This window comes from Rhinopithecus bieti, unplaced genomic scaffold (assembly GCF_001698545.2).
Source record: "Rhinopithecus bieti isolate Rb0 unplaced genomic scaffold, ASM169854v2 scaffold_81483, whole genome shotgun sequence".
Taxonomy (NCBI): domain Eukaryota; kingdom Metazoa; phylum Chordata; class Mammalia; order Primates; family Cercopithecidae; genus Rhinopithecus; species Rhinopithecus bieti.
This window is the reverse complement of record NW_016831071.1, coordinates 259,784-270,664: the sequence shown is the minus strand read 5'-3', so window position 1 is coordinate 270,664 and position 10,881 is coordinate 259,784. Positions and strand designations below refer to the sequence as shown.

Sequence of the window (10,881 nt, the reverse complement as noted above, 5' to 3'; positions counted from 1 at the left end):
CTTTCATAATTTCTTATGCCTATCTTACTTTAATCTCTTAATCCTGTTATCTTCATAAGGTGAAGATGTATGTCACCTCAGGGCCACTATAATTGTGTTAACTGTACAAATTGATTGTAAAACATGTGTGTTTGAAAAATATGAAATCAGTGCACCTTGAAAAAGAACAGAATAACAGCAATTTTAGGGAACAAGGGAAGACAATCATAAGGTCTGACTGCCTGCGGAGTTGGGCAAAAAGAGCCATATTTTTCTTCTTGCAAAGAGCCTATAAACGGATGTGCAAGTAGGGAAGATATTGCTAAATTCTTTTCCTAGCAAGGATTACTCTGGAAAAGGAATGCATTCCTGGAGGGAGGTCTATAAATGGCCGCTCTGGGGGTGTCTGTCTTATGTGGTTGAGATAAGGACTGAAATACGTCCTGGTCTCCTGCAGTACCCTCAGGCTTACTAGGGTGGGGAAAAACCCCACCATGGTAAATTTGAGGTCAGACCCGTTCTCTACTCTCGAATCTGTTTTCTGTTGTTTAAGATACTTATCAAGACAATACGTGCACCACTGAACATAGACCCTTATCAGTAATTCTGCTTTCGCCCTTTGCCTTGTGATCTTTGTTAGACCCTTATCAGGAGTTTCTGATTTTGCCCTTATCCTGTTTCCTCAGAAGCATGTGATCTTTGGTCTCCTTTTTGCCCTTTGAGGCATGTGATCTTGTGACCTACTCCCTGTTCTTGCACCACCTCCCCTTTTGAAATCCTTAATAAAACTTGCTGCTTTTGTGGCTCAGGTGGGCATCACCATCCTACCAATATGTGATGTCACCCCTGGCCGGTGGCCCAGCTGTAAAATTCCTCTCTTTGTACTCTTTCTCTTTATTTCTCAACCAGCTGACACTTATGGAAAATAGAAAGGACCTACATTGAAATATTGGGGCGTGTTCCCCGATAAATGTCTGGAAGGGTTTTCCAATGTTATCTTCTAGAATTTTATAGTTTCAGGTCTTAGGTTTAAGTCCTTAATTCATCTTGAGTTGATTTTGTATAAGGTGAGAGATGAGAATCCAGTTTCATTCTCCTACACGTGGCTCGCCAATTATCCCAGCACCATTTGTTGAAAACGGTGTCCTTTCCCCACGTTTATGTTTTTGTTTGCTTTGTTGAAGATCAGTTGGCTGTAAGTATTTGGGTTTATTTCTGAGTTCTCTATTCTGTTCCATTGGTCGATATGCCTATTTTTATACCAGTACCATGATCCCAAATTTATAAAACAATTACTAATAGACCTAAGAAATGAGATAGACAGCAACACAGTAATAGTGGGGAACTTCAATATTCCACTGACAGCACTAGACAGATCATCAAGACACAAAGTCAACAAAGAAACAATGGATTTAAACTATACCTTGGAACAAATGGACTTACAAGATATATACAGAATATTTCATCCAACAACCACAGAATACACATTCTATTCAACAGAGCATGGAACTTTCTGCAAAACAGACCATATGATAGGCCATAAAACAAGCCTCAATAAATTTAAGAAAATTGAAATTGTATCAAGCACTCTCTTAGGCCACGGTGGAATATAACTGGAAATCAACTCCAAAAGGAACCTTCAAAACCACGCAAATATATGGAAATTAAATAACCTGCTCCAGAATGAGCATTGGGTGAAAAACGAAATCAAGATAGAAATTTAAAAATTCTTCAAACTGAATGATAATAATGACAGAACCTTATCAAAATCTCTGGGATAAGGCTAAGGCAGTGCTAAGAGGAAAGTGCATAACCCTAAACACCTACATCAAAAAGTCTGAAAGAGTACAAACAGACAATCTAAGGTCACACCTTAAGGAACTAGAGAAACAAGAACAAACCAAACCCAAATCCAGCAGAAGAAAGGAAATAACCAAGATCAGAGCAGAGCTAAATGAAATTGAAACAAAAAAAGATACAAAAGATAAGTGAAACAAAAAGCTGGTTCTTCGAAAAGATAAATAAAATTGATAGACCATTAGCAAGATTAACCAAGAAAAGAGAGAAAATTCAAATAACCTCACTGAGAAATGAAACAGGAGTATCTTCAAATACTGAAATACAAAAGACCATTCAAGGCTGCTATGAACACCTTTACACACATAAATTAGGAAACCTAGAAGAGATGGATACATTCCTGGAAAAATACAACCCTCCTAGCTTAAATCAGGAAGAATTAGGTACTCTGAACAGATCAATAACAAGCATCAAGATTGAAATGGTAATTAAAAAATTACCAACAAAAAAAGTCCAGGACTAGGTGGATTCACAGCAGAATTCTGCCAGACATTCAGAGAAGAATTGGTACCAATCCTTTTGACATTGATCCACAAGATAGAGCAAGAAGGAACCCTCCCTAATTTGTTCTATGAAGCCAGCATCACCCTAATACCAAAACCAGGAAAGGACACAACCAAAAAAGGAAACTACAGACCAATATCCTTGATGAACATAGATGCTAAAATCATTAACAAAATAGTAGCTAACTGAATCCAACAACATATCAAAAAGACAATCCACCATGATCAAGTGGGTTTCATACCAGGGATGCAGGGATGGTTTAACATATGTAGGTCAATAAATGTGGTGTGCCACATAAACAGAATTAAAAACAAAAATCACATGATCATCTCAATAGACGCAGAAACAGCATTTGACAAAATCCAGTATCCCTTTATGATTAAAACCCTCAGCAAAATCGGTATACAAAGGACATACCTTAATGTAATAAAAGCCGTCTATGACAAACTCACAGCCAACATAATACTGAATGGGGAAAAGTTGAAAGCATTCCCTCTTAGAATCGGAACACGACAAGGATGCCCAATCTCACCAGTCCTCTTCAACAAAGTAATGGAAGTCCTAGCCAGAGCAATCAGACAAGAGAAAGAAATAAAGGGCATCCAAATTGGTAAAGAGGAAGTCAAACTGTCCCTGTTTGCTGACAATATGATCGTTTACCTTGAAAACCCTAAAGACTCTTCCAGAAAGCTCCTAAAACTGATAAAAGAATTCAGCAAAGTTTCTGGATACAAGATTAATGTACATAAATCAGTAGCTCTTCTATACACCAACAGCGACCAAGCAGAGAATCAAATCGAGAACTCAACACCTTTTACAAAGGATGCAATAAAATAAAATAAAATACTTAGGAATATATCTAACAAAGGAGTCGAAAGACCTCTACAAGGGAAACGAAAAACATTGCTGAAAGACATCATAGATGACATAAGTACATGGAAACACACCCCATGCTCATGGAGAGGTAGAATTAATAATGTGAAAAATGACCATAGTGACAAAAGCAATCAGCAAATTCAACGCAATCCCCATCAAAATACCACACTCATTCTTCACAGAATTAGAAAAAACAATTCTAAAATTCATATGGAACCAAAAAGGGGCCCATATAGCCAAAGCAAGACTAAGTACAAAGAACAAATCTGGAGGCATCACACTACTTGATTTCAAACTGTACTATAAGGCCATAGTCAGCAATACAAAATTTTAACTACTGCTCTGTTACAATGATAAAGGGTGCATATCACGTGTTCTTTTTCTTGAAAAGGTTGTGCTCCCTTTCTTTGGAAATGGAAGCTAATGTCTGAAATGTGGATGCATCAGAACATTCTCAGAGCTGTTTGTTGGTGGTATAGGAATGATAGACTATGCATTGTGTTAGGTCTCTAATTGGCTTTGCCTACACATGTTAACATCACTCAATCATTAAACAAATATTTGAGCACTAACTGTCAGGCAACATGCTAAGTGCTGCAGATGAAATGAGCTAAAATTTTTATACAAAGTCCCTGCTCCCATTCAACTTACAGAATTCTTGCATAAACAATTCCTGTGATGGTTAACAATGAGTGTCAACTTGATTGGATTGAAGGATGCAAAGTATCCCTCTGGGTGTATCCTATCTGGGTGTATCTGGGTGTCTCTGGGTGTTTTTGGGTGTGGCCAGAGGAGATTAACATTTGAGTCAGTAGACTGGGAGAGGAAGACCTACCCACAATTTGGATGGGCACCATCCAATTTGCTGCCAGCATGGCTAGAAAAAGCAGGTAGAAGAAGGTGGAAGAAGTTGACTTGCTAAGTCTTCTGGCCTTCATATTTCCTCCATGCTGGATGCTTCCTGCCCTTGAACATCAGACTCCACGTTCTTCCGCTTTTGGACACTTGGACTTACACCAGTGGTTTGCTGGGGGCTCTCGGGCCTTCAGTCACAGACTGAAGGCTGCACTGTTGGCTTCCCTACTTTTGAGGTTTTGGGGCTTGGACTGAGCCACTAATGGCTTCTTTGCTCCTCAGCTTGCAAACGGCCTATTGTGGGACTTCACCTTGTGATCGTGTGAGTCAGTTCTTAATAAAGCCCCTTTCATGTATACATATATCCTATTAGTTCTGTCCCTCTAGAGAACTCTGACTAATACAACTCCCAACTAACTCAAACCACTCACTCCCCTTTGCTGGAACAGAAATTTTGAGAGCCACAGCTTATCTTATACCACAGTTCACTTGAGCATATACCATGTTAACTGCCTTACTTTACATGTTATATTTCTCCATCAGTGTCCCTGAAAGTAGGTAACATTTATTCTTTACTCTCTATTCATCACATGGCCTAGTACACTGTGGGCAATAAGCAATTATAGGCAATATGCAAGTGTAAGCAACTGACAAATGATTGGTAAACTGAATTTCCAAATCAAGTGGCTTATCTTCTAATCCCATCCTCTTCTGTCTCCCGCTTTTCATCAAAATAAAGCAATACTCCTCTTATAACAAACACATGAATTCCTCTTATAACAAACACATGAATTTTCCTCACTCCAGTGCACATTTTCCTGAAGATCAAAATTGAAATAATAAAAACAGATAAGCAGGAAACTAAGAGAAGATATTCTGAACAAATAGTAAACAAAATATTAGTATTGGAACATTTTAATCATTCAAATCAATTAGGACCAACCAATCCAATAGAAAAATAATCTAAGTATAGAAACAGCAATTCAGAAAACAAGAAATGGGAACAGAGAATGTATTAGTCCATTTTCGTGCTGCTGATAAAGTCATACCTGCAACTGGGCAATTTACAAAAGAAAGAGGTTTATTGGACTTACAGTTCCACATGGCTGGGGAGGTCTCACAATCATGGCGGAAGGTGACAGGCACATCTCACATGGCAGCATTCAAGAGAAGAGAGCGTGTGCTGGGAAACTCCCTTTTTAAAAACCATCAGATCTTGTGAGACTGATTCACTATCATTAGAACAGTACAGGAAAGACCCGCCCCCATAACTGACCTCCCACCGAGTTTCTCCCATGACACATGGTAATTGTGGGAGTTACAATTCAAGATGAGATTTGGGTGGGGACATAGCCAAACAATACCAGAGAATAAATATTAAAAGATGTTTAACCTCACTAGTAATCAGAGATTTAAATTAAAACTAAACTGAGATAGATGCCTCATATCAATGATTGCTTCAAAGAACCTCTATGAATCTTTCCAAATAACCACAAGGTGAATTCCAATTTATTTTTCAAAACTTTATTTTCAATTTATTCAGAACAATATACTGGGAGACAGAAAATCTAGATTTGAGTCCTAACCTACTCTATCTGTGTGACATTGAGTAAGTCACTCAAATCCTGATAACCTCATTGGGTGAGTCACTCAAACCCTGACAACCTTTTCAACATCTGTGAAATATTATGTTTCTCAAGTGGATGTCAGAGGATTAAATGAAGCACTTTGTAAATTATAAAGTGCTATAAAATGTAGAGTGTTATTTTATATTCATTGGCTTTTTTCTAATTAGAAAGCTAATACATGCTCAATGTAGAAAACTGGAAAACATACACAAACACACAAGAAGGACAACAATAGGAAAGAAGCAAGGAACATTATACATAATCCCAGCACAGGAAGATAACCACTTTTTAGAAGCTGGTAGCATATAAATAGTCTGTGGGTTGAAGAAGAAATCAAAAGGGAAATTAGAAAGTATTTTGTACTAAATGAAAATGAAAACACAGCACATCACTTAGGGATTCAGCTAAAAAAGCACTTAGAAGGAAATTCATATCATTAAATACCTATTTAATTTAAAAGGAGAAAAGTCTCAAATCAGTATCTTAAACTAGAAAAAGTAGGACAAAATAACCAAAAAAAAGAAAATAAGAGAATAATAAAGAACAGAAATCAATGAAATTGAAGACAGAAAATCAATAGGAAAAAATCAGTGAGATCAAAACTGGGTCTTTAGGAAGATCAATAAAATTGATAAACCCCTAGTAAGACTAACAAAGATAAAAGAGAGAAGACAAAATTACTGAGATTAGAGACACAAAAGAGGACTTCACTGCAGTGACTACACACATTAAAAGGGGAAGGGTAAAAAGGGAACACTGTGAATAACTATATGCCAGTTAGTTTAACAACATAGAATGATTAATTCTTGAAACAACATAAAATGGATTAATTCTTTGAAAGACACACATTACCAAAACTCAATCAAAAAGAGATAACTAACCTGAGGCTGGGTGTGGTGGCTCACACCTGTAATCCCAGTACTTTGGGAGACCGAAGTGGGTGGATCACCTGAGGTCAGGAGTTCAAGACCAGCCTGGCCAACGTGGTAAAACCCTGTCTCTATTAAAAATACAAACATTAGCCAGGCATGGTGGTGGGCGCCTATAATCCCATACTCAGGAGGCTAAGGCAGGAGAATCGCTTGAACACGGGAGGTAGAGGTTGCAGTGAGCTGAGATTGTGCCATTGCACTCCAGCCTGGGTGACAGAGCAAGACTCTGTCTCACAACAAACAAACAAACAAACAAACAAAAAACAAAAAAGACAGCTAACCTGAATAGTCCTATATATTTTAAAGGAATTTAAATTGTATTTGAAAACTTACTTACAAAAAAATTCTAGAATCAGATGGCTCCACTGGTGAATTATATCAAGCATTCTACCAAACCCTTCCAGAAAACTGAAGAGGAGGGAATACTTCCCAACTGAATATTTAACGCAAGCTTTACACCGATACCAAAACCAGATAAAGATATTACAAGAACAGAAACTACAGACCAATATCCCTTAAGAACATAGATGCAAAAATTCTCAACAAAATTTTAACAAACTAAATCTAACAATATGCAGAAAAGATAATACTTTATGAGCAAGTGGGGCTTATCCTGGAAATTCAGGACTAGTTCAATATTCAAAATCCAATCAATGTAATTCACCATATCAATAAACCAAAGAAGGAAAATCGTGTAATCACTGCAACAGATGCAGAAAAATCACTTGACAAAATTCTACATCCATTCATGACAGACAGTCTCAGCAAACTAGAATGAGTACTTCCTCAACCTGATAAAGGGCATCTACAAAAAACCTATAGCTAACATTACACTTAATGGCAAGAGACTACTTTACCCCTAAGATCAGGAATTATACAAGGATGTCTGCTTCACTACTCCTGGAGATATTAGCCAGTGAAATTGGGTAAGAAGAACAAATAAAAGGCCTATATACTGGAAAGTGAAAAAATAAAACTTTCTATTCACAAATGGACATAATTTTCTACATAGAAAATCTATAAGAATCAGTTAAAAAGTTACTATAGAGAATTTATAAATCACATTTATATATTTTATAATGTACAATTAGAAATTGAGTGTTGAAAGTGTACTATTTTCAATAGCTTCCCCAAAACTTGAAAATAACTGAAGTATAAATCTAACAAAATATGTGTAAAATCTTCACTCAGAAAGCTAAAAAACACTGATGAAAGAAATCAATGAAGGCCTAAATAATGGAGAGATACATTTTACTTATGGATTGCAAGACACAAAATTGTTAAGATATCAGTTGTCTCCAATGTGATTTATAGATTCCATGCAATCTAAATCCAATTACCAGCATGATCTTTTATAAAATTGGTAATCTAATGAAAATGTATATGGAAAGGCAAAGAATGTAGAAAAGCCAAAACAATTTTGCAAAAGAAACATGTCGGAGACTTAATATAAAATTACAGTTTTTGGCTGGGTGTGGTGGCTCATGCCTGTAATCCCAGCACTTTGGGAGGCCGAGGCAGGCAAATCACTTGAGGCAAGGAGTTCAAGACTAGCCTGGCCAACCTGGTGAAACCCTGTTTCTACTAAAAATACAAAAATTAGCCAGGCGTGGTGGCATACGCCTGTAATCATAGCTACTCAGGAGGCTGAGGCACAAGAATCTCTTGAACCTGAGAGGTAGAGGTTGCAGTGAGCCAAGATTGTGCCACTGCACTCCAGCCTGGGCAACAGAGCAAGATTCTGTCTCAAAAGCAAAAACAACAACAACAACAGATTGACGTTTTCAAGACAATGTGGTGTTGGCAAAATGTTAGACAAATGGATGAACAGAATAAAATAGAGTCAAAAACTATCCACATGTGGTCAATTATTGATTTTCAACAAAGGTGTAAAGGGAATTCAATGGAAAAGGGATAGTACTTTCAACAAATGCTGCCTAAATATTTGGATAGTAATATACAAAACATAAACTAAAATGAACCTTAATCCACATCACATACTATATATAAAAATACACTCAAGATGGATTATAGACTTTAAAACCTAATTCTTTAAAACTTCTAACACACAAGAATATCTTTGTGATTCTGGTTTAGGCAAAAAGTTTAGAAATGACCAATGTTACAATCCATAAAAGCACCCCATTGTGCTACCAAATACTACATCTTATTCATTCTATCTAACTGTATTTTTGCAGCCATTAAAATTTATTTTCTATTGATTAGCTTGGATTTGATTTACTCTTCTTTTTCTAGCTTCCCAAGGTGGCCGTCTGTATTATTGTTTAAATCTTTCCACTTTTAATATATTAATTCCTTGCTATATATTTCCTTCTAAGCACTGCATTTGCTGCAGTTTGCAAATTTTGATAAGTGGTATTTCCATTTTCTTTTAGCTCAAAATATTTAAAAATTTCTCTTGAGACTTCTTCTTTGACCCATGTATTATTTAGAAGTGTGGTTTTTAATCTTTAAATAGTTTGGAATTGTACAGGTTTCTGTTACTGATTTCTAGTTTAATTCCAGTATGGTGCGGAGGTATACATTGTATGATTTCTATTATTTTGTGTTTCACAAGGTATGCTTTATGACCCAGAATATGGTCTATTTTGGTGAATGTTCCATGTGATCTTGAGAAGAATGTATATTTTCATGTTGTTGGATGGAGTATTCTACAGACGTCAGTTAAATCTGGTTGACTGATGATTAAATTGAACTACGTCCTTACTGATTTTCTGCCTGGTGGATCTATAAATTACTAATAAAGGGGTATAGAAGCCTCCAGCTATAATAGCTTGTATTTCTCCTTGCATTTCTATCAGTTTTTGCCTCACGTATTTTGATGCTTTGTTAAGTGCAAACACATTAAGGACTGTTATGTTTTCTTGGAGAATATACCCCCTTATTAATATGTAATGCCCCTCATTTTCCAGGATAATTTTCCTTGTCCTAAAGTCTTCTTTGTCTGAAATTAATATAACAACTCCAGCTTTCTCTTGATTAGAGCTAGCACAGTACATATTTTTCCATCCCTTTACTTTTAACCCATCTGTGTCTTTATATTTAAACTAGGTTTCTTTCATTAGCATAATGTCCTCCAAGTCAATTCATCTTATGGCAATAACAGGATCTCTTTTGTATAGCTGAAAATATTCTTTGGTATACATTACACTAAGTGAAATAAGCCAGACACACAAAGAAAAATATCACATGATCCCACTTTTATGTGGTATCTTTTTTTTTTTAAGGTCAACTTCAGAGAGATACAGAATAAAACAGTGGTGACTATGATTGGTGTAGGGGGGTGGAAATGGGAGATACAGGTCAAAAAATACAATGTAGCAGATATACAAGATGAACAAATCTAAAGATCTAATGTGCAGCATGAGAACCATAGCTAATGATAGTGTATTGTATTCAGAATTTTTGTTAAATGATTAGATTATAGCAGATCAACTGAACAATGTGCCTCTTGGATGTATTCAACTGAAGAATTTGTCCCTGGATATTTGTACTAAAACATACTAAAACCAAAAGTCAAAATACATTGTTTAACAGGAAATTTTTCTCATATATGCAGTAAAATGAACCATCATATTAGTTAACAGGATATTGTTCCGAGACATGTAATAAAAGGGAATTGAAAGCATTGTTCCTAAAATAGGATTTGGCAATCTGCAAGTAATGGCCTAGACCACCAAGTTTCATCAGATGCAGTTCAAAGTAATGCTTGCATACTTTGCAACAGAAATTGTAGTTATCAACCATAATATGAACCGAAATTCCAGTCTCTGTGACTTCCACAGACCATACCAATAGAAGATGAAGCTGCATTTTCAGGGATATGTTGGCTGTTGTGAAAACACATTCTTTTCAAAAGGAGACCCAAGACACTTGGCAATGTGGTGAGCACATTTCCACAAATAGCCATCTTTACATTGGTGTCATATAAGGGTTGGTGACATGAGGAACTTTCAGGAGTCATGGATAACAAATTTTGCTGTTTCAAGATGTCAGTAGCTGGTAGGTTTGAAGTACTGACAATAAGAGGATGCAGTGTATCTGGAAATAAATGTCTATCAATTTCAAAATTTTATTTTGAAATAAAAATTTTCTCAAAAGTAAAACCAGTAAAAAAATAAAATTTGAATTTCACCTTCAATGGTTGGTCACAATTGAGGAATCTGACCCATCACAACTGATGAATTTGACTTGAAGGGACAAATTGTTCAATTAATATGATTATAACT

General features: G+C 36.2%; 1 protein-coding gene across 3 annotated transcripts in view; it reads right to left on the bottom strand.

Moving 5' to 3' along the window:
* The window catches only part of CHRDL1 (chordin like 1), a 121,840-nt gene that overhangs the window by 93,310 nt on the left and 17,649 nt on the right, over positions 1 to 10,881 (bottom strand). The gene's annotated exons all lie outside the window — the stretch shown is intronic.